We start from the raw sequence: 25817 nt of genomic DNA on the forward strand, positions 1-25817 counted from the left end.
GAAGACTTGAATCGGGTGTGATACAGCATATGAAAGCACATTTCCCACGGATTATGGAGATGTTTTTATTTATTTTTAAGGTTGAGAAATGAAAGAATTATGGCCGTTTCTAATCTCAACATCTTTTAAAAATAGACGCAAAACTGCCATGTCTCATAGAAACAAGTAAATGGGTCTATAAAAATAAGCGCATATAACAGGGGTCTGTAACCTATTTTAAATGAAGTGCCATGTTTTTATTTTCTAAATAGTGAGTCTGCCATATCCAGATTAATTTGAATGACACCACATTAAAATAAAAAAACATATTTTGATTGTCCACAAATATAAAGTTCTTCCTTCTTTTTAAATATGTTCTTGCACATTGTTATAATGATCATTATATATCCCCCTGCAGTCAGAGTTCATAGTTTTAATGAATGAATGTGATGCATTGTGAGCTGGTATAGATCTGCTATTTTCAAAAGTAATCTTTTTATTTAATTTTTGGATTAGCTGTCCTTAGTTGGGCAAATGCATTCATCTGGGGATCCTTGACATGGGAATGTGCTTGTTTTGCACTGGTTTAAACAACATTAGGAGAAAAGCCCAAATAACCACTTTAGAAACAAGAAAAGCAATCACACAGAAAGCAACTTTACAGAAAAATAAGCCGCTTATAATAAACAGACATGGCAACACTCTACCAGCCTCCCAGAGCGCTCAAGTGTCAAATCAAACAGTGCTTTTTGCGTTTATGAGGTGGTCAGACCCACGTCTAATCGTTATGCGCTGAGTGTCTTTAGGTCAAGGGGCTTAATAGCAAATTGCGCAAAGCGAGAATAATTAACATATGGACACTCCCACAATGCTAAAATATTCAGGGACGCGGTATGCCAAATGTGTGTGCGTTCAACACGGGCCGAGTGCGTTCAACACGGGCCGATATGCCTTTCATAATACGAATGTGCGCAGAGCGAGGCCAATTTATGTATCACGACCTGGTAAACCGCACCTTCAAAATCGACCTGCTTGAGTGGAAAGTCACTTGAGCATATAGTATATCCACTTGAGCAGCAGTCAGATACTGAGAACTGCCCTCGCAGCATGGGTTAAAGATCACTCTACAGATTGCTGCAGATAAGGAAGTAATTACTTTGGCCTTACTTGCAATCCCTACCACCTGCCTCACCCCCATTTACTGTATAAGCTTGCATTAATTAACCCAGAGCTGAGCTGAGTGTCTTTTTTCTGTTTTGTCTATGTCAAAAAATGTAAAAATCTATAAAAATATTATTGAAAGAAATATATATCTGGCTATTCAAAAATAGCAGATATGCAAGCTCACAGTGCATCACTTCGTGCCATGCTGCGAGTTTGCACATCAGCTATTTTTGTTGACAAATATTGAAAGTGTGACAACCACAGATTTAGAAGGCATTTGTAGGATCGGCCCCAGCAGGTTAATGACAATACATGGACTTCATGCTGGTATTCACATCATGGTCAAAGAAACAGAAAACTGGAATTCAATATCATATCATCCCTGAACTGCCCAGGTTCTCCAAAACAGCACCTGTTCTATTGTACGTTTCCTGCATGTTCTTTGTTCTCCCTCTAGTGCACAAGGTCTCTGGACACATGGGTCGTTATAGCAACGGATCCTCACAATACCAATAACTTCTCAAAGAGATTTTAATATGAAGGCCCAAGTTGTGTTTTACATCCAAAACCAAGCTCTCAGCGAAGGAAAAAAAGCTTTACTGCTTTACTGTTTTCTATTTCACCACAAGCTTGTGTGCATCTTTCTAAAAAAGAAAAAAGAAAAAGAAAAGAAAGGGAAGAGATTCAGACCCAACAGTTCCACAGGAAACTACCAGCAGTGTTGTTGCTGTCATTTTTCCAATGTTCTGTACTATGTCTGCTTATGTTTCTTCATCTAGCAGAGACCCGAGCCGCAGCAGTGGACCATGGCATGTCGTGACATGGGAACCCCTATAAACGTGTTAAGAGCCGGAGGCATTAGCATTTTGGACACTACTGAATAGAGGCATTTGTTCCTCTTCCTGTGCCTCCCTGAAAGACGCCATTAAAAGGAGGTTTAGGGATTGCTCTGTTTTGGGACATATTAAAGTTGGAATAGTGAGAGGGGAAACTTTGTCAGTAGAAGTTGGGTTTAATTTAATATGGCACTTTTAAAAGTGCATTTGATTCCCACAGAATGTATTATTATCTTGACTGAAAATAAATAAATAAATAAAAAGTCCATGCATGCTTGTGGGTAACCTTTGTCAATACTAATGCATTGCATCGTTTGTCCATTATTAGGAAGGGCACTGGTCTATGAATGAAGAATTATACTGTAAAATCCGTAGCGTTAATTTAACTCTAACTGGTCAAAATAACACTCAAGATTTTGCTGTGTATTGTTAGCTGTAACATTGCATACATCAATGAGTTTTGTTGCATTCGTGACATTTTCTAGCTATTTAACAGCGTATCAAATCGAATACATCCCCAACAGTGAATAGATTTGCCCATCGCAAAGCCCCAATAACATGCACTTTAGTCTGACACAGTTTTTTTCACTCACCAAAGGAAGTGAAATGTCATTATTGGAATAAAAGTGTTCTTAATGGATTCTCTCATTGCGTTTTAAGAGGCTGGTAATAAACAGAGTAGATCTCGCCTGTGCTGTTAGCTCCATTAACGAAGGCTTCGATTGACCCCTGGTCTGACATCATGCTGTGGTCACAGCAGGATCTATGGCCAGTTAAAAGCATAGTTAAAAGCCATCTCTTGGCGGTATTGGATTCTAGTGTTCACTTCACAGCCATAAAACAGTTAAACAGATTAAACTTGTAACATTTGGCTTTATTTGGAATCATTATAATGCATTATCATTATACTTCAGATTTACCTGAATCCAAACAACAGCACTGCACCAATGCACCAATAATCCAATGTGCATGAACATGAAATTCCCAGGGGGTATCTCTCACACTGTGTAATAGCAGCGATCCTCTACATTGTTGGCGTGCCCTACTACCCATCAGGAACGAGGATATTGAAAAACAGAATTGATTAAAACGCAAGTGAACTACATATCCCTTCATTTGGGGGCAGTGGTAAATGTGGCTTGCTTAATGCATTTAGTTTTGGACATGGTCCATTATGATGCTTGCATAGGGTCTCCAGGGCAAGGTTCAGTACTATTATTACTGTATGAAGAAGAGATTAATGATGATATCTGGACTGGATTTAGGAGGAAAAAGGTCAGGCTGAGAATACTGATGAGGGGGTTGAGTGTTTCCCAACAGCCTAATGATGTGTCATCTATACACTATACAGATACAGACACTATTGCTACAGAATAACTTCCAACCATTCTTCTTCAATCCTATTCTAGGTCTGCTACGTATTCTGCCTCCATCATTGTCACTGATGTGTATGGACGTATACCATTTCTCCATTAGGTAAACCTAAGGAACCATTCTGGGGCATCAATTGGAAAAGCAACTGTACCCTTTTGCCAGTTTACGCAATGACATTTTTAGCATATGCAGCTCCTGTGACACATCTGGATGAGTCTCTAATGAGATTACCCACGATCACTGGTCAGGAATAAAATGTTATGCGATTAAACCGCGCAAGAGCCATGGGGACCACAGCCTCCATTCTGCATGAACGGGCATGGGAATTGATCTCATGGAATATGACTATTGATCTACATCAGGTAGGACAGCACACTACCATTGCCTAATCATTATTAATGATGCCCCATGTTACAAATAAGGATTAGATTCACGTCAACGTCAAAAAACTAATCATGCTACCATCAAGTGAAATCCCTCATTGGTCCCGGAGGAAATTCAACAGTAAACTCCTTGTCCTTGTGCCTTTAAATATCATAAAAGTCATGTAAAATTCATGTAAAATGTATATGAGGTGAGGTCACACCAAACTGCATTATAGGCATTCCTTTACATGAGTCAACAAGCCTTTTCAGAGTCAACAACAGTAAACTGTAGAATGGTGAGCAACATTGATCTGATAAGTACCTATGGACGGTATGCTATAGAATGAATTGACCTCAAGTTCTCAGGGGCGGACAGTGTTAAATTACTGTGAAAGGGTATTGATTTGTGAAGTGTACATTTGGAGGAGGGAATGGCGGTGCTTAAATCCAGGGACTGCAGGCTCTTCAGTAAACAGTTCATTTGGATATCTGAAAATCTATACCAGCACCATAAAGACAACAAAGGGGACTAGACTATGTCTGGCTTAGCATGTAATGAGAAAAACAAGGTGACAACCATCTCAAGAATTTCAGGCTCAGCATTGGAATGAAAAACAAACGTGATGAGCGTGTCTTAGTCGTGACAGGCTGCATTGATTTTCAAGCACTTAATCTCACATTTTCTTGATCAATGGGGGTAAATACATATTGTATTTACTTTAGTATACAGTACTTTTGCAGACATTTAATACTTATTTTCTGCTTATAATGACACTTTGAAATTTCAAACTGCAAAAAGGGAGAGTCAAGGGATAGCGCCTCCATTAGCCTAGGAGCCCCATCCCCCAACTTGACACTGCCTCCACTGTCTACGCCTCCTCACCAACCCCCTTACTCAATATTGAAACCAGTAAACATCGCCGTCTTTTCCAGCCCTTAAATGAAGATAAACGAGGACAAAAGCCCCAATTGGCCTCCTCTGAGTCTGAAGATGTGGGGGTGGTTCAAAGCAGGAGAGTGGCTATGATGCAATCATGGTGGTGCCCTGTAGCAAACGTTACAGGACGCATCCTGTGAAACAGGAAGAAGAGAGTGAACTCGTCACACCGCCATTAATTCACATGTTCGGGTCTCTGATGACTTCTGAGAATGTGCGAAGGCAGCAGAAAGAGGACAGCCATTAGTGTCGACAGCGGTGCAACTATAATGATGATGAGCTGTGCACTTGCTGGGCTGTGCATTCTAGGCACAAGAGCACACTAAGCTCTGGTCAAACAGGCAAGGAAGGATCCCCCCCCTTCAGTAGCCCCTCAAGATGATGTCCTGTCTCGCTACATCCACAAGGCAAACAATCGGGAACTGAAAAGCTTGGGGTGGAGGGAAAACAATTCCACAAAACCTTCCCTATAGTTGTGACCTTTTGGGGGTACTCGGATTGATGTGTCTTGTTAATAACAGCAGGAGTACTCTCTTTGAGTTTGTTTCATGTAAAGGGCTACTTCACTCATTTTTAACTGGATTCTTATCCCTCTATTACGATAAGGACATAAAAGGACCTGAAACAGGCCACATCTCAAGAGCGCTTCAAAGCCTACCTGTCAAAATAAGCCAATGTAAAATGTGTCTGCTCTCTGCATGCCGGATGACGCATTCAGATGAACGATAGAGCCAAGGTTAAAACCCAGGAAATTTGCACTTTAATTGTATGTTCTTCAAAGAAATGTCATGCGGAGGGAATCTTGCTCCCGCTGACACGATATGCATCTACACTATTACCTGCACTGCACAACCGCTACAATATTATGAATCCACAGATTGAACATCTGAAAATATCGGACTGGAGTACAGTCCCCAACCTCTGCCAACATACTGTAACAGCTGTGAATTGACAGTGACAGAGCTGCACGCTTGCACCTTGGCTCCCCCATTCTAAACACTAGCAGGAAGGAAACTACAGACACATTCAGACCCATTTCGTTAAGAAATAGGCCTTTTCTTAACATGAATATACATTGTCAAACGACAAATAGTCTACATGACCGATCTACAACCTCACAACGTGTCACGTTGTGAGATTTGCTATTTAGGTGATTTAAAAATATATATAAATATACATTGAGAATCCTTTTGAGAAATGTTGACAATTGGCCAAAAGACACTATAGGGTTAATGTGTTTTACATATATATATTTTTAATTAAGCCATCAAATTGTGAATTATATCAATACTGAAACATATCAAAGAGTGTACATTTCATTTAATTCTGTCCAGAAGCAGGGGTAAAACATACTGTACGTCTGTACCCCACCAGCATTATCATTGAAACAGAAGAACACAGCCAGCAAATCCAACTCTGGACCTTATGCTTATGCTCTTATTGAAGAAAACGAGTTCCTTTCTGAACCCAGAGATCTTTCTTGGACGAGAACCACAATGGGCTGCCTCCCCACGCCAACACCTCTTAGCATGCCATGCTAGTACTGAGCTGGCTGGGCTACGCACCAGCGACCCCACTTCACAGCTTAGAGACAGGAGACAGGTAGACGTGACTCCACTGACAACATGAAGATGCTCACAGTCACATCTCTGCCTGACGACATTGCCTGAGACAGATCTCTCCCAGCTGCTGTTAACGCACTGACTTGCATACTGTTTCCTCCATTTGATAATAATTGCTCATACAATGTGTAACAAGTTTCCACATATTTTTCTTTCAACTATGATGGTAGGATGCCTGTGATGATAACAGTATCAAGAGCAGCCAATATCGGAATAAGTAAGAGTTGTTTATACTGAGTAACAGACAAACTGTATAGCTACTAGCCTGACACTCTGAAATGAATTGTCATTTCATTTCAGCCGGCATAGCCAAAGTGTGACTCTTTGGCGATTAGTTCATACTAATCAATCCCCCTCCACCTTGGGCTGGTTAGATTTACAACCAAGAAAACCCCTCCTTAAACAGCACCACCAGCATCGGCAGAATATATATTTTAATGGCCGTGTAGCAATTCAGGAGGCTGAATCCAGGCTAAGTAGCTACTGTTAAATGTAAATCAAATATATACAATAGTATAGATAAAAAGAGAGATAAAAAGAGAAGGATCCGAGCACACATCATGTGCCCGGATCCTTCTCTTTTTATCTATGTCTTGATCTCGTTTTTGATCCATGTGAGCACCTTTTTATCATGATCACATTTTGCTATCTCCATTGAGCACCTGGTTAGTTCCTCTTTTTTCTATATACAATAGTATATTGAAACATTCTGAAAATGTGTGAACATTTTAGAAACTTTTCCCCAACATACGGAAGACGTGGTGAAATGAACAATACGTTTTCACTCGTTTTGAGCATATCTGTGGTCTTAATAATGGACACACCAAACAATAGATACCAAAATGGAGGGAAGTATCTGTGTATTCTTATATCAAATGTCCCTAAAACACCAATCTAAATTACGTCCTGTCAAACGACAATGTACTGCGTGATGATGAAAAAGACAGGCCATTATGAATATATAAATGTGAATCTTGAGTGATAATTCAGCTGTGTGTTCCTCAAACACGCCTGATTTTAATTACAGGGCTACTCTGTTTTGAATCTCATTCAAGATGATGTCTAGATGGTGTAATATTAATGTTAAACTTTATTAGCACAAATATGCATCTGACAACATTTAAGGTTAGAAATAAGCAGTGTAGTTACTAGTTACTAGTTACAAACATGCTTCACACTCTCTCTCTCTCTCTCTCTCTCTCTCTCTCTCTCTCTCTCTCTCTCTCTCTCTCTCTCTCTCTCTCTCTCTCTCTCTCTCTCTCTCTCTCTCTCTCTCTCTCTCTCTCTCTCTCTCTCTCTCTCTCTCTCTCTCTCTCTCTCTCTCCCTCCCTTGGGCAACGTGAGCATCAGAGGCTACAGCTCCCAAACCCTAACCTAGTCCAGTGTTCTATAGCCTGAAGTGACGGGACCTTCTGATTGGTTGAGATGCTGTTCCGGACTGAAACGTCTAAATAAAATGACCAAAAGCTTTTTTCTGTATACAATATGGCACGTCTTGGTGCAGCAAGTGATGTCCTTGCATTGAGTGGGTAAAGTGAGAAACAAGCAAATCTTGCACTTTGTTTGACCCTGGTCTGTGCATTAATCTTCTTGTGTTTAACCATGGAATAGCCCAACATGCTTCATCTTGGACAGAAGACTCACTGTTGTGGTGATATTTATTTCCACTCTGGCCGTGTGGAGCACGAGGGGCTTACGAGTTGTTTACTTCAAACTGTGAATCGTCAAAACGACTGCCAAGCCGAAATAAATCTGTCCCAAACAGAACCTCAGGGGTGTGTGTGTGTGTGTGTGTGTGTGTGTGTGTGTGTGTGTGTGCGTGCGTGCGTGCGTGCGTGCGTGCGTGCGTGCGTGCGTGCGTGCGTGCGTGCGTGCGTGCGTGTGTCTGTGTCTGTGTGCATAGTGGATGTAAAGAGTGTAGGAAAGAAGAATGGGAATTCAAGTTTTTTTTTCAAAGCCAATGAACCATGTCATGTTCACCAAACAAGGCAGCTTGTCTTCCTATATGAATAGGGAAGAATTTGCCAGCAATGGGCTTTTCATATACAGTACAGGCATAAATGGATAGAATAATACACAACACAGGGTTAATGGGTGTCTGGCAAACTTACAATCCGAGCTCAAGTCCCACGGCACCACAGGTGGTAAGGAGAGAAAAAAAGCAGAGGAGGCATTGAGAAGGCCTCAGTGTGTAATGACATTGGATATGGAACAAGAGGAGAGGAGCCTCCCGTGGCCCTCTCTTGCACTGGTGGTAACCCAGAAGATGAAGCAGGGAGGGACGTCTAGGCTTCTGTTGATAACATGGAACCATGGGTTGCTGAGGGGCGTGATTATGAATCCCACCAACGTTATAGGATAGACCCGTCTTATCCGTGTCTGATTGGCTTCTGGGCAGGCATAGATTTACTGAGGTTATAGCCGGGTTAAGGTTAGGTTTAGGTATAGTTTTACTGAGGTTGGGGACATTGAACAGGAATGGACAATGTTCAAAGCCTCTTTTGCTGAAGCTGCAGCTATGAGCTGTGGCCAGAAGGTCATAGGTGCCTCAAGGCGCGGTAACGGCTATAACTCCCTGGTGGACAGTGGAGGTGAGGGAAGCCGTCCGACTGGAGAAGGAGGCCTACCGGGGTATGTTATCCTGGGGGACTCCGGATAGTCCGGAGTCAGTTGCAAGGTACCGACAGGCCTGAAGGGCAGCAGCCATGGCTGTGACTGAGGCAAAGCAGCGGGTCTGGGAGGAGTTCGGAGAATCCATGGAGAAGGACTTTCGGGCGGCACCAAATTTGTTCTGGAAGACCGTACAACACCACAGGAGGGGAAAGCTGGCAACCATCCAAGCCGTGTACGGCAAGGATGGGACTCTGCTGACTTCAAATGAGGAAGTCGTTGGAAGGAACACTTTGAGGAACTCCTACACCCAATAACATGAGACCCACCCTCCCTGACAGGAGCAGAGCCTGAGGATGATGGGGGATCGTCGTCAATCTCCCAGAAGGAAGTAACTGAGGTAGTTAAGCAGCTCCACAGTGGCAAAGCTCCAGGGGTTGATAAGATTCGTCCAGAAATGCTGAAGGCCCTGGGTTGAACTTGAGGGGCTGTCTTGGTTGATACGCCTTTTCAACATTGCGTGGAAGTCTGGGACAGTGCCGAGGGAGTGGCAGATCAGGGTGGTGGTCCCACTGTTGTGTGCCAATTACAGAGGTACACATTCCTCAGCCTCCCTGGGAAAGTTTACGCCAATGTACTGGACAGGAGGGTCCGGCCGATAGTCAAACCTCAGATTTAGGAGGAGCAATGTCGATTCCGTCCTGGCCGTGGAACAACTGACCCCTCTATCATCCCCTGTATAATGATGCTGGGGTGTTTTCCTGCAGACCGTTGGCTGCCTCTGGGGTGTTTTGAGTTGTAGATTTTTACACTTGGGACGACGGTGTGTGGGCGGAGGAGGGAGTTAGTGGGGAAGTGAGCCAGAATTTTAGCCAATAACAGCGCGAGGGGTTGACGACGGTGTGTTCAACCCCAGTTCCAGCACAGTTTTATAATGAATTGCGCGATGCAATATATATTTCCCCTAAAATATCGTAGTTTTACCAACATTGTTCAATAGTATGTTCATGATTATTTATTGAAATGATGAGAATCGCCTGGTCTTGGTGGGGTGAAATCCAGCAGCGGTAGCAGCAGGCAGCAGCACTGCATACAAACACAACGGTGGCTTATTGGCTTAAGTCCCGCGGGGTGCATGCGGTGTCTGCCGAGCAGCAGACCTCGCTCGCCACTGCTCGATTCCTCCCGCACCGGGGAGAACTCAGAGGAGGGGAGGGATCAGACAGAACGTCGGATATCGTTCATGTGAAGTGTGCTTATTTTTGTTGAGATGGTGGAATTCCCCATGGTGAGTCACACCCCTGGATGACCGTCAAGGCCTGCCGGGTTGCTCCATCGGTCACAACAGCGGTGACTGGTCGCTGGCTGCGAGAGGAGCGGAGACAACAGTATGATGATAGAGCATCATAGCGATTTTGATCATTATAATGTCAATGAATAAGCGTGGACAAAGTTCACATGAACGATGCTGTAGTGGCTCGGGCATTTGAGGGGCAATATGTATTTCATGTGCACCGATTACGAATAAAAGATAATTTATATGTTGAGACTGAGAGCCAGTGAGCCTCAGCCACTTCCTCAGTTGGGAGCATCTTGGTGAACACGGCACACATATGATATTGCGATTATGCTGCAGTTACCCTTAAAAAAACCACGTCAACTCAATTTCATTGTAACTAAGATATTCAATAGAAAATCATAATTTTTTAATGCCATATTTAGCCATTATCGCAAATAAACGATGTGTCCCTCCCAGGGCCAGGAGCTGAGCAAGTGAGCAGCAACAACAACAACAACCCATAGCCTGAGGTGACATGGCTCGATGGGAGGGGGTGGGTGGAGACAGATTTGAGTCTGTTTGGAAACATCACTCACTTTTGTGTACAAACAATGGAAGTTCTATATCTCCTTTAAGTACATTTTGATACCAATATTTTAGTACTTTTACTCAAGTCATTTTTGATTACCATACTTTTACGTAATGGAGTAGTTCTACATTGCAGTATTGATACTTTTACTGAAGTAACAAATGTGAGTACTGTTTTCCACCACTGAAAGACAGAGGCATGCTGGGGGGCATTAGGGACATGTTGTGCATAAGGTGGCCTTAGACTCATGTAGCCAGACAATCAAATATCTCAGCCAACTGATATGTCTGGTGACATCTACATTTAATTAAAGTGAAAAAACTGGGCGGAAACAATTGGGAAATGAAAATAACTGGTTTTATCCACCGTTCAAGCCCATACAGTGAATTTAGATTTCCCCAGGCGACTCAGTTGGCAGTCTCTGATCATCATATGGCTACGCATGACTTTAGAGGGCCTGTTCTACAGACATCAACACACTGGAGAGGGTCATCAAGTGTCCCCAGTGACACAGTGTCCCAGCTGGAGGCAGGGGCAGTTAGGAGGGGATTACTGAGGTGTAAAATGATTTTAAAACAGCAGGCTTGAAATATTTTCCAGGTGAAAAATAGAGGAAAACACAAATGCTAAATGCATCAGTTGTCAAGAGGATTGTCACTTCTCAATGCTCAAGCTGTCAATTATGCCTGCCTTAAGGGGTACTTGAGCTCAGTGTCAACCTGTCCTCATAAGAGCTACATGGCCTCCCCAAATTACCATGACCCCTGCAAAGAACCAAGACACCAATGCCATGGGGTAGAGTAAAGTGTGTACACCACATACTGTAGGCCTAATTGCAATGTCCCCAGTTGAAATGGAACCATTGCCTGAATGCCCGCATTTCCCTCCCACTCTTGCCTGCAATTTCCTTCCTGCTCCCTGCCCTCTTCCTTATGTTCGAGTTTACAAATTGAATGTTTACAATACATCAATACAAAGCTCCAGAAAATGTTGTTGTGCATTACCTCACAGATTACTCGTTGATCCAGTAGCTTAATAGCTCAGAAGCTCAGAAGATCAGAAGCATAAAGCCTGACTTATACATAATTGCATGGGGATGGGGATGTCCCGCACTGACAATAACAGATCTACAAGCTCACAACGCGGCACACTGTGACATAGCTGCACGATAGGTACAACCAACCAGGCTATGTGTTAACACCTAAAGGCTCATTCATAGTCTGGATTTTCGGTGGTGAGGTGACCACCGAACTACAACATGACGTCACGAGCCACAGTGAAGAGCCAACCACCGCCACCGCCACAGCCCTTCTATTCTCTCTGTTTTTACTCACCACCGCTCAATGTTATTTCAGCTCCGGTGGTCACCTCACCACCGAAAATGCAGACTATGAATGAGCCTTTAGTTTACAACCCGGGTCTCCTGCATAATGAGACACTAAAGCCAAACATCTTAACCAACCACTAGCCAAAGAGGGAATCCGCCCTTGACCGGGTCTGCTACACAAGTGCCACTCTTCTACACAAGTGCACCTAAGGTCGTTCCCAGAAATATTTTTGTTTCAAATAAAATCCAGTCATGGTGAAAACCATTATGAGGGTGACGGCATTGAGTATTAAGGCAGATTCATACTCCAGTTTTAGGTGATAAGGTGACCACCGAAACAGTGGTTAATAAAAACAGAGGGAATGTTTGTGTGAGCAGCGTGACGTCATATTGTAGTTTTCGGTGGTCACCTTATCACCTAAAACTGGAGTATGAATAGGCCTTTAGGCTGCAGCTAGTTCATCCATTAGTGAGACAATTCGTGAGACATACAGGCTAAAAGCCCAGTATGTGGATAAACTGTCCTATAATACCGTTATTATGCTTATTATTACAATTATTAAAATAAGTAAATCAAAACTGTAAAATGTCAGTGCAGTAGAGAAATACAAAGAATCTGTCATGAGACTACAGTATCCGATGAGCTGTAGTGTTGTTAGCTGTGTGAGATCAGTGTGTCACCATTACCAGACACACACTGTCCTCTCTTTGAGAGACACCACAGGAAACTGGCAGGGTCAGTGGATTGACACAGAGAACCGTTCATCCATCCAATCAAACACAGTCGGCCTCACCCAATGACTAATGGGGGCATTTCCAAGCCTGAAGCCTCAGATAGCGAAACTGGATTTCTTTGAGATCAACTCTATTGATTGTTTTTTTGTTTCTGAAAGCTATTGCCTCGAGCCATTAAAACCATTTCAAGCACATAGCTTTTTTTTTTACCTACAGATGTCAGGAAAGCATATGTATTTCCCTGGTGAAGCAAAACTGCTTTGTTTATGAACATATTCTGAACCAACTAAACTTCATTATCGCCATTTACAGTAGCCTAAATTAATTTCTGTACTGTGATTTTGTATGATGTCCAATGTTTCTATTTTGAAAATATAAATCACAAAACACACCACAAAAATGTATTTATGTAATTCACTCTCTCCTAATCACTTCTTTCCACCAAATTCCTATACTCGTCATCATCATGCATTGTTTTCTGTGACAGATCAATTTCATTTTAGTTTTTTTATTAAATCACTCTTTATGAGAGATATTCGTATGTTTTGGATTGGATAAGTTCCCTCCTTTAAACCACTGTATCTTTGTATCATATGTCTGCTGCAAAGAAACACTGGTGTAACAATTCAATACTATCTCAATCTCTTGGGACAATTGCCTCAGCTGTCTCTGTAAACAAAGAACTGTTATTTTCACAGACAGTTACCTTTAAAACCATGACAGCTTGTGTAACCATAAAATAAGAACATGATACGATATTGTAGCTATTGTAGGCTATACTGTTTACTTAAGTAGTAATATTACACAAAAGAGTAAAAAGTTCCATACCAATTCAATTAGAGTTGGTACTTGGTAGGTTACTGCCTAAACAGGGAAACCATTCTAGGCTAGTGCAGTGGATGCTAAATTGGTAGAAAATCTATAATGAGCAGTACACTACTAGACTCTAAATTAGCCTAAGATTACTCCAGTAGTCAAATGAGTGCAATGATCAAGCAATTCTGCATTGCACTGATTAGCTATTATAGCTAATGCAATTAAACACTGTATCGCCACGTCTGTCTTCCTGTGTGTTGGTATACTGTAGTGACAGTCTCTAAAGGCAGACTGTTGACTCCCGTCTGTGCAACAGAAATGCTGAAAACTATCCAGGAGTAAAGCGGATGACCCCCCACCCTAGCTTCTGTTTTATCTTTGCAGTCGCGTAAATTTGTCCAGCTGTAAATCGAATTCATCAAAGCATAGGCTTGCTGCTTAGCAAGTAACTTTGAATGCTGCTTAGCAAGCAGCAAGTATATTTGAAGGCAATAGCCTCCGCGGACGGAAATGACGAACAATGACAGCTTCCTTTCTTTGCTTTCAGGGATTGTAGCTTCAAACTGTATTTTTCATTCAGCGAGATTGTGGAATAGTTGCTCAGCTACGTGAGACTAGTGGTGGTATGAGAGATTTTGAGCTTTGCCTTTGACTTCAGAATAGCTTTAACTACACCAGAGTGAGACCTTGTGACAAGCCTGGCCTCACTTCACTCACGGAACCAGTCCCCTGGCACTTGCTGGAATTCACTTGTAAACCACAGAAACTGTTATGAGGTGGGATCACTTACATCCAATTTGTGGCCATAAAATGTATTCCACAAGGAGTTTTGGTTTCTGCCCAAAACTCTGGTGTTGGAAAAATAATGAGGTCAAAAGGTCTCTGGTTCTCCGCAGGTGGTCCATGTTCCATTCATAGAAACGGGGCAAATCAGCTCACCCAATTTGATGAATATTTCTGGATTCTTACCAGTTTGGTATAGTTGTAACTCTGTCTGGGGTGAGATTAAGAAATAGACTCGCTGAGCTCTGGCTATACAGCAGACTGCCTGATTACAAAAGACAGACCAATTAAATATTCTGAGATCTTTTCAACATTAAGTTGCATATCTGAGATACAATACTATAACAATGATATGAAAAATATAGGCATGATTGCTGATAGTTTTATCTAATGGACTGTAATTGTACTGAAAAATCTGGAGATCTAATTTAACGTATGTGCACAAATTGGCCCTTACCATCGCTTGAAACATCAGTAATGATGCTGCTCTAAATTTAATGAAATGAATAAAAACCCTGCAACCTCTTAGATAAGTGATTAGGTAATTTCTTTCATCGGCACATTCACCATTTAGTTTGATCAAATGCCTAATGCCTTCCAGGGGGATGAAATGAGTCCTTGCAATTAGCTAAACATAAAACATAAAAGGAGGATTAGTTGACTGATAGGTCTTGCTCATGTGCTAGTGCACTTTGCAAATTGACCACAGCGCAAGGCCTCCTTGTTTCATGATTCTAATCACGCCAGATCTGTGCTCTCTAATCCTCTATTTGGAGGGTATAGTGCTGTGTTTGACTCCCGGCCTGGCCAGGCCTGCAGTAAACAGGCTCTTGCTATGCAGAGCATACGCCAAGCTGGCATGTTCACACACAATCAACATACATGGAGTTCCACTGGCCGGGGCTCCCAGCCGTCCACTTACAGAACCCAACGGGGCTCGATGCAGTGTAATGAGCTCCCAGGGGATGGCCTGGAAAAGAGAACATCAGTGCCCTCACACTACAGTATATTCAACCACACACATGCACACCTGCACCTGCACACACAGACGCACGCGCAAAAGCGCACACGCACAAGCGCACGCGAGCGCACACACACACACGTCACACACACACACACACACACACACACACACACACACACACGTCACACACACACACACACACACACACACACACACACACACACACACACACACACGTCACACACACACACACACACACACACACACACACACACGTGCGTAGGTAGCATTGACTTCTACAGAAACTGTTATGAGTTATTTTAGAGGCATATTTTCTCATACTAAACAGAGAGCGCAGTCAAGTAGTGGCTCCATGATTAGCTGGAAGCATACAAGTAGCATTTATACTTGGTGCACTAATTACAGCTATTATGTTATGCAATGTTGTTTGTGTGGTATGTTATGTGTTACTGTATCATTAGTCAATAACTGCTCTGTATAGTGTAGAATATGGCACATATTACCATCACAGGAGGCTATACACACAATCCTTTCACTCACCAAAAATAAGGTATTTTCAACTGAAAGAAGAATTGATGTGGGGGTTTGCCTTGTGATTATTCAATATAAATTTTCCTCACAAATACCTTCTTATTTTAGTTGAAACAGTTGTCCCTCAAACCTCCCATATGAACTTTTATTTGAAAGCATTGGCAACATATATACAGCGTAATACCACTGCATTTCGATGGGTAAGAGATGCCACCACACCATATTACCAGAATGCACCAGAATAGCTCTGATTCTACCTTGTGTCCTATAATGTCCTCTGCCTGTCATGTGTGTCCTTCCTACCATCCTTGCTGCCCTTCGCCTCCATGTCCCCAGGGTCCCCTTGTAACCTTACCCATGCAGCCACACACAATACCCTTCATGGGGACACAAAGCCAAGGATACTGTGGTCCCCTGCTCTATTCTTTACATTTGTCACTTTTATGTCTATGCTCTTTGTTCATGTTACCTCTATATGCATGAGTTATCTCGAATTGCGCCGGCAATTGAAATGGAAATGGTGCATGCCTACATTCTATACCGACTTTAATTCAGGGTTATAACTCCTTTCTCAATAAGGCATTGCTGTCAGGTTTGTTGCACCTTGGAGGCCATGTTGGCCATGTTTTCACTGAGGATGTTTTTGTAATAATTGGCTCTATTCATACTATTATGCAGCAACGGTGCTATAATTGTAGGCAGGCATATGCAAGGGGTAGAACAATGCAATTGTAAAATCCGCTTTAATCTCATATGTTGACGATGATGCATGTTGACCTACTGTAAAATGTTTGCCAAAAAATGTTTTTGCTGTAATTTCCATTTGACCAAAATCCAAAATGCCAAATTATAAAGATGAAAATGATATGGTTCCACATGAGGTGGAATAACATTTCAATTATGTCTCTGTTCCAGTGAATACTGTACCATGAAACCAGTAGAATCATGAAAGCACCATCGCCTAGGGCAGAGGAAACGAAATACAGTACATCTACAGAATGGAAGATGTGTGGATGTTGCTGCTTTAACATAATAACCAGATATTCATCTTTCACTGAATAATGACTTGTAAACACACAACAGCACTAAACATTACAAGCTTGTAAGCTACATTGCCACAAGCTGCAAGTAACAATCTGTAGGCTATGGCAAAATGTGCTGCGTTCTGGGACTGGCCTTCAGTTGAATCCTTTTGGTCACGTGAGAGTCAGTGCAGAGAGAGAATAAAGGAGAATGATAGGCCAATCCGTAGCTTTAGGCGCAGAAGTGTGCACAGTACCTCACCGGTGTGTCAGACTGACCTCCTACCCACCTCCCACTGGGAAAGGAACCCCTGAACGTGTGCGATAACATTGACCTCATTGGAGGTTTGTCCTTCAGTATTAACTTCCGAGATTAATTGTCCGAGAAGCACATGCAGCCATTGATCATCTTCACCCACCAGCCCCAATGATGCAGTGGCCTGTTAAATAAGAAACGAACGTGCTTTCCCCGTGATCAAAACCTGTTATCATTACATCTCAATCCCCCCTTCCCCACCCCCCAAGACTAGACTATATGGAGGGCATAATAATTCCCAGCACTTCCCTATCTCTTCCTTGAGCTGATCAGCGTATCGTTAAGGGGAAAAAAACACAGGGATAAATATGCACATCACCACAGAGCAGGCTCGGTGGTGAAGATAAATGAATATTTTATGTAACCAAACACATTTCCTTGACATACAGGCGAGACTGTACCTTTCTGCCTGTCAATGGCAGTAAACATGAAAGAGGAGGGTTCAGGTGCGCTGCGGAAACCCTCAACACTGCCTGCAGCGCTGCATGGGAGCAGAACTTGTCACTGTAATTGCTTGTGCTGGTAAAGCATGAGCTGAACTTCAATTAGCCCTGGGTATGTGCTAAAGCTCCACTCCACACCTTCCCACTGTGACTGTTAGGCTAAGGCAACTCCCTAAAACACCGTCCACTGTCTCAACACAACCAGGTATCGGCACAACGTTTCACAATAATCAGGGTTTATGTTTACAGTACACTCTGCATCTGAACATCAGTGTAATTGCTCACTCAGTCGCAGTGCAGCGGATTCATAAGCGGGCCTTTGTTATGCATCACCACCTGCAGCTTGTTCTAGACGGCAGGGATTGGAATTATGGATGAATAGGCAATTCATGCCTGCCTCCTATTTGCCAAACTACACGAGCCAGATGAAAAAGCCTGAGAGTTGATTTCGCCTAACTTGCAATTCTGGGGAATTGCAAGTGTGGTTGCACCGACAATTTCAAGCTTTGAGTCTTACATAAGTACAGTACGATGATGATGATGATGATGATGATGATGATGAGGTATGATGATGTATTGACCTACACATGACGTCACAGGGACCCTAAAATGTTTAGGGTAATTACTATAGTCTCGTTGCAGACTAATTGTCATCTCTAAATCTAATCACGCTCAGTCAGGAATGTGATTTTAATCACAAATTCAAGTCCATAATAATTACATCCACTGCCTGCACTGGGATTAGCATTCCATGAGGCTACAGTGAATGAGGCATCTGCTTCTCTCCTCTCCTACTCTGTCTCCACCCTCAATGCACACACACACATGCACACGCACATGCACACGCACGCACACGCACACACACACACACACACACACACACACACACACACACACACACACACACAGTCACAAACACACCCAGACCGGTACAAGAGACAGTCACTGCCTATCTTCAAAGCCCATCAAAAGGTATTGTGAGTGTGTTACATTTGCACATAAATGGAATATAGTCCCTTTAAAGGTATGGGCACAGGTGTTCCTAATGCTGATCTGGATGTGACTGGCTGGATTCCAGTCAGTTTGAGTGAAAGGGAAACAGTTATAGATGCCAGAGTTTGGACACATGGACAGATTGTAAATTTGTAAGGTCAGGCCTGTGTGTGTGTAGGGTAAACACGCCCCTGATACCATCCACCAAATTATGATCAATGTGCCCGTGCTTAACAACTTCTATTTAGCCTACACATTTTGCTGTCCAAAGTTGGTACAAGGGAGGTAAAGCTCCATGAAATGAGTCAGGTAGGAGCTGCATGCTAAGTGGTGAGAAGCTGGATACGGTAACATGGACCTGCTGGGAGATGGTGGACACTTTGCTTGTCCAATTACTGGCCCTTGTTCAAATCATTTGGTGAGAAGCATTCGACCTACTTCTGGACACAAAGCACCACTGCCCTGAATACAGAGAGAGGCTTGGGGGAGCATACATGATGACAAGTGCCATTAGAGAATGTATTTGGCCTAGAAATTATTGAGTTAGCTTACCTGATGTGGTGTGATAATTCTGTCTATTTATTCTACTTTGCACACTGCAGTACCTACATGAACCACTTAAAGACATACTGTGTAACAATTTTTACTTTTAGTAGTCTATTTGGCGACATCTTTTGTAGCTCTGTTGTTATCACAGCATTTATCTATATGGAAGTACCGCTCAAAAGGAAAGCTGCAGGGCCCTAGGTCCAAGTATATTTTGTAATTCAACAACACGTCAGAAACTGACATACACTTTTGAATGAAAAATACTGCTAAACAGTGTTTAGAGAAGTTGTCAAAAACACATTTTATGTGCAATGGTTATATCAAAAAGAATGTTTGTTTAATTAAAAAAGTTACAAAGTATGACTTTAAACTCTATACTGAGTAAACTTGATCTGTACTTGCTCCTTTTCTCCTAGACCAAATCTATTCAGCAACCTACATACAAACGCACAACGTGTTGCAACATGACAGGTTGTAACATTGTATACGGCTAATTCCGGCAAAGGTTCTCCCCAGGGATGCTAGGGTTCAAGTGTTTTAACATCAACAATAGCAAACAGAAGATTACTCAAGTGCTTTACAACAACAAGGCACGGTATGACGATCTTAAGTATAATCTAGTATCTAACAAGCATATGAATGACATTCTTGTTTACTGAGGTTTCCTCAAAAGATATGATCTGCCGTGAGACACTAAACAACATTGAAGAGGAAACTTTTTGAGTACATAAATTGAGGTAAATTTGCATGCAGTGTAATTATTCATATTGAGGGAATCACGATGTCAAACTGGGAATTTCATGTGGTTATATTTGTATGCAAATTAGATAGAGTAAACAGAAGTACTATACACAAGTGTTCCACACACCTCCTTATCAAATACAAATATGACTTTATATTACAAAAACAGCTAGCTATTTCATGATTTAGATGTGACTTTAATTTCTCTCATTAAAGTTTGTCATTTTCCTATGATATACATTTTGTATGACAGCAAAGCTGTGAAATGCTAACTTCATTGTCTCCACCAGGCCGAAGGCATGTGGGGAGAGTATGTTTTGCACTCCGTCCGTCCGTGTGTCCGTCCGTCCGTGTGTGTGTCCGTGTGTCCGTGAACAGCTAATCTCGGCCACCGTTAACCTGGTCGATGCCATATTTTGCACACACACTCCCTGGATGCCAACGATGAACCTCTGCCCCAAACTTTCCAGAACAGCCTGTTATAGCGCCACCAGGAGGCCGCTTTGTGCAAAACAAGTTTTTGCACAGTACACCTACAGATTTTGTCCAAACATCACGCAAATTGGTACACAGTCTCTCTAGAGCCATTCAACGAAACCGGTCTTTCAGATTTCCAGAACGGCCTGTTATAGCGCCACCAGGAGGCCGCTTTGTGCAAAACAAGTTTTTGCACAGTACACCTACAGATTTTGTCCAAACATCACGCAAATTGGTACACAGTCTCTCTAGAGCCATTCAACGAAACCGGTCTTTCAGATTTCTCAGACTCCATCCTGATTGGTTAAGATTGGCTTCCAAAGTTCACAGGAGTGCTCAGTTTCAAACAAAATGCTGCAAATCATGAACACATCGCGTGATTTCCGTGAAATTGTGCACCCACATTCCCACTAGGCAGAGGACGAAATGCCACATGAACAATTTCAACTCAGCCTCAAGGTGGCGCTATAACTGGCCGAAAAGTGTTTTTACCTCTAACTGCACGGATCTGTGGATAACTTTGTATGCCAACTCCCTAGAGGCCAAGGAAAAACCTTTGCCTGGAATTCTTCACATCTGCTCATCCTGGTGGAGACCTGTGCCCAGTAGGGCACTTTTTCTAGTTTAGAAGTGGGATTGAATTTGTCTCAAAACATTCAAAACAGATGACTATTATATTCTGAAACGCAGTGGTGGTGGAGATGCACAATGTAAGGTGAATGACATGGATCTCTCAACAGGAACCTTACGCACACACGCACACACACACACACACACACACACACACACACACACACACACACACACACACACAGCCAAATATTCCTCTTTGTTTTCTTCTGGATAATTACTAGTATTACCCTCACAATCTGAATCCAAAATATTGTTTCAACAAGGTTTTATCCATCAGCTGGGGTTAATGCAGTAATCCCCCCTTATTTCTCTGTCACCCCCCTCTCTCTCCCCCCCTCTCTCTCCCCCCTCTCTCTCCCCCCTCTGCCCCCTCACTCTCCCTCTCCCTCTCTCTCTCTCTCTCTCTCTCTCTCTCTCTCTCTCTATATATATATATATATATATATTTATCTCTCTTCACCTGTCATTCAATGAAATAAAAATAATAAATTATATATATATATATATATATATATATATTACAATAGCTAGCCTAGTAAGAAATAGCTATCAACAATTCTCTAATAGGCCTATTGCTCAGCTAGTCAGTTTATATGAAAAGTCGAATGCAATTTTCAAATTCAGCATTCATCCATGATGACATGCACAGACATTGCTAGCGAAAACGATGTGATCCCAACCTGTGTGATCAGATCACGTAGGCCTACTGTACCCTATAGGTAAACTGGCAGTGCTTATCCATTGACTGACACTTCTAAAAGTCTCGGCATTTTGATCATTTCCGTTTTATCTTTCTGCTTCTTCTACAACAATAATTTAAGCCTAGGATATATAGTATTCTACCTGTAAAGCTCCAATAAATCATTTTCAGACAGCACCATGTGTAGTAAAGCGGCATGGCATGTAGCCAAGTTGAAACAAGTGCAGTCGAGAATGCAATCAGTATCAAATAGCTATAAAGCTATCGTCGTTAACAAACGAAAAACAACAACAAATCAAAACACTTTATATTAAAGCAATACATTCAAAGTAACTCACCCTTAGGAGCAACGGACTCGTGTAGTGGCAATCGCTCGCAAAAGTTGTGTATATTCTGAGCCGCTTGAGGAAAGCGAGGAAGCTCCACTTCGCATGTAATTGGTGGTCGGATGAAAGTAGAATGCCTCCCCTCTGGATGCTATTGCTCCCCGTCCCCCCTGTAAAAAGTATCAGGGCTTCTTCCTCCACAAAGACGTACAGAGAAAAGGGACCCTGTCGCAGTCAATAGCTTTTAGAAAACCATGGCAACCAAGAAAAACGGCGCACAACTTCCCAACGTTGTGACCGGTTAAAACACCCTCAATGACAGCGACATTATTCCGAGCGGAGAATAGGCAGGTTTTTTTTTTTTTTTTTTTTGCAAAAGCGGAGGGGGTGGAAGGAAAACTCCCCTCGTACGGATGCTATGAATGAGGGTGTAGTGAATGAAATAAATAGAACTAGACGTATGTGTAAATCAAACTATAATAAATACATTGTTGACATCAGATGGTTGTAGTCTATATAGTTAATCCGCCCAGGCAATTCTGATAGGAAATAATTATTGTTACAACCTAATCAATCAGCCAAGTTAAAAAAAAAGAAGGAAAAAGTCAGCTAATAGGCCTCTAGCCTATCGATAGAGTTCAATTAATTCCTGTGATCATGTAATGTAAGCCCATGTGAAATCACACACACCCTAGTATGGGTGTGACCCTTAGAGTATATGGTGTGACCCCCTATGGGGGGGGGTGATTTTCAGCACCTCTGACAGTATAGCAGCATCATTAGAGCTCCACGCCGGCTGTGTGCAGTGGGGATCGGTAGCAATCAAATTAATCTCTAACCTCAGTCCAATAACTGCATGGGCACCAGTTTCAAGGGACATGCTGTCAGGTGTATTTTGCTCAAAGCTCAGTGATGATTTACAACATAAAGATGGAGTTGAAATCAAACAATATATATAAATCCCCTTCCACCTGACCTACAAATGCCTAGCAACCATTGCCTGTGTTCAGGTGCCTATGATGAGTAAATCAAATGATAGACACGCTAGAGGTATTGGCCTATGCTTTATTTACATTACATTTACACATTGACTTACTGTAGATGCTTTATGTAGGAGAGGGTTTGGTCCACATTTCTACACGGGGAGCACAAATTAAGCTAAACTAAAATGGTCCTTAGGAGAACCTTAATTGTTGTTAACTCCATATAACTTCCTTGGCTGCTTTGCCCACTAGTACCAATTAAAGCCTAAAAGGCTCATGATCATCTTCAACACAAAGAAGGAAAAGAGAAGTGGCTTAAATCCAAATAATCTGATTCAGGGCATTATATTCACGTCGACTGAGTTACATAATACCCTTGACTGAGCAATAAGTGTAACCGGATATTTTCACAAGGCACTTTTCAACAGGCAAATAATACAATATGTGCTCCATCAAATTAAATTGGATTTCCTGGACATCCAAAGCATCTGCCCCCTTCCTGAACAAAGTCTCCTCTGTGGGGTATGTGATTGTTTAAGAGGCAACCCAACTGGCCTTAGGGGCACCAAGATAGAAGGTTCAGACGCAATTGTAGAATAGCAACTTTCTAAGTGCAGGCAATGAACGTACTAAATCAATTTGATCGATTACGCTTCCAATTCCGATTCTGCTTATCTATCCTGGTTCTTATCGATTCCTCTTTTCGTTGTCAACTTAAAGAAATGTATGAATGTCATGACATGATTCCACGATGACACAATGGAAAGCAGTGGCAGTTGTGCAATGGCTCAATAGTAAATCCATGTCGTTTGTGCACAACGTGAAGTAATCATACAGTTTTGTGTTTGTGAACAGATGGTCTGTGTCACAAAACAATTCAACTTGTTACTTTATTTGCAGAGGTCAGCTGGTCTTTTCTTGTTTATTGTATGACCTAATACAGGCTGTATAATTATACACTAATAGAAGTGGATGACTGCAGCTACAATATATTAATAATATATGTAAATTGTCAAGTACTGATACAGCATATCACAATATCTATACCAATATCTAAACCAATATAATTTCCTGGGTGATTATGTGGTGTGAGCCTTGATCATTTAAGAGACGTTAACGGTTAATGCACAACATGGATTTGTATATGCTCTGTATACCATCACTATACTAGACACAGCAATGCCTCATTATGTTTCGGAGAATGCAAAATTTCCAATGGAGACTGAGTGAGAGGAAAAGAATGAGCTGGTGCGCTCAAAGTAGGGTTTGAAAACAGAGGGTACCTCTGTCAAAGGTGTCAAAGTTCACGGGCAGTGCATGAATTAATGCCCCCCCCTATCGTCTTGCTTCCGCCTTGTTTTTCTGATGTGTTTCCCCATCTCTCATCTCTCTCTCTCTCTCTCTCTCTCTCTCTCTCTCTCTCTCTCTCTCTCTCTCTCTTTCTCTCTCCCCTTCTGTAGCATGGAGTATCACTGTGGGGCAGAAATCCCCTCATTGACGTCTGTAGGACTGCATAATGAGAATAAATGAGCTGGAAGTAAATATGCAGGCTGTTTGCTTCTGGCAGCTCTATTCCAGGCAGCCCATAGGCTTTCATCAAAAATTAAGATGGATTGTGTTTCCAAAGCCAATAACAATGTGTTTTATTTATCAAAAGACGAATTCAAGGGCCGTTTCAAAGAACGACACATGATGATACAGTCTGGCAAAATTGGAACATTTTGTTAATATGGTAGTTGCTTAGGATGATTAATTTAACTGAATATAAAGCTTATTTATTGAAATTCTAGAGCTGGCAAGATGATCCAATGTGCTGGATATACCACACATTTGCACAATACCGGTATATCAGCTCACACACTAGACAAACAGTACACTTTAAAGCTACATCCATCACAGTGAAGTCAGCCTTTTAAACAGATCGGTAGTCTACTGATGTGGATCACTAACTCCTCTCAACAAGAGGTCCACCTTCCCCCAACCTCACCATTTCCTTGGCGTTCCAGCCGTGGCTGCACCTTAAGACAGGCAACATATGTAGGTGCTTTTGGACTCATCAAATAATACGTGGATTCCCATGAGAAACCCATGCAAAGGAAGACACATTTGGTTGAAAATAGGCAAAGACAAAAACATGCCCTATCCGACACATGAGCCACGCCCGACAGATTCATGAATATCATCCAGTCAAACAGGAGTTAGTATTGTGACGTTTGATGGGCTGCTCAGTTAGCTTGACTGCAGACTCAGCAGCACATGATAAATGGATTTGTCTTTTTTCCATTCTTTATTTTTTATTTTTTATGGCGCTGCCACAACACAGCAAGAGCTAAACTCACTACCCAGAGATGTTTGCAAACCGTTATTTGTTTAAGTTGTCACGGTAGATTAAGCTCCTCTATGAATCCAAAAAAGAAAAGTGGACCACCCCTTGGAGAACCGCAGACTTCTTTTTCCTATTCTATTAACAAAAAAATTCACGAGAAATGCAAAAGAGTAATGGTCCATTACTCTTGTTATATTATAATTCTGAGAAATAAATGGTGGCTTATTGGATTAGCCATTTCAGTAAACATTGATTGTTATTACACATATGATATCAGCCATATGGGTAACCAGAACAGTTGTCTCCACCAGGCCAAAGGCCTAGGGAGACTATGTTTTGCACCCTGTCCGTCCGTCCATGTGTCTGTCTGTCTGTA

General features: G+C 42.1%; 1 protein-coding gene across 2 annotated transcripts in view; it reads right to left on the reverse strand.

Annotated features, from left to right (window-relative positions):
• The window catches only part of chl1b (cell adhesion molecule L1-like b), a 73150-nt gene extending 50701 nt beyond the window's left edge, over positions 1-22449 (reverse strand). For both annotated transcript variants that reach the window (XM_083770908.1, XM_083770906.1), the window contains exon 1: positions 22145-22449. The gene's annotated coding sequence lies outside the window, so the exon portion shown is untranslated. The remainder of the gene's footprint in view (positions 1-22144) is intronic.
• Positions 22450-25817: the final 3368 nt, after the last annotated feature.

The sequence above is a fragment of the Protomyctophum parallelum genome, assembly GCF_964188405.1.
Source record: "Protomyctophum parallelum genome assembly, chromosome: 8".
Classification (NCBI taxonomy): Eukaryota; Metazoa; Chordata; class Actinopteri; order Myctophiformes; family Myctophidae; genus Protomyctophum; species Protomyctophum parallelum.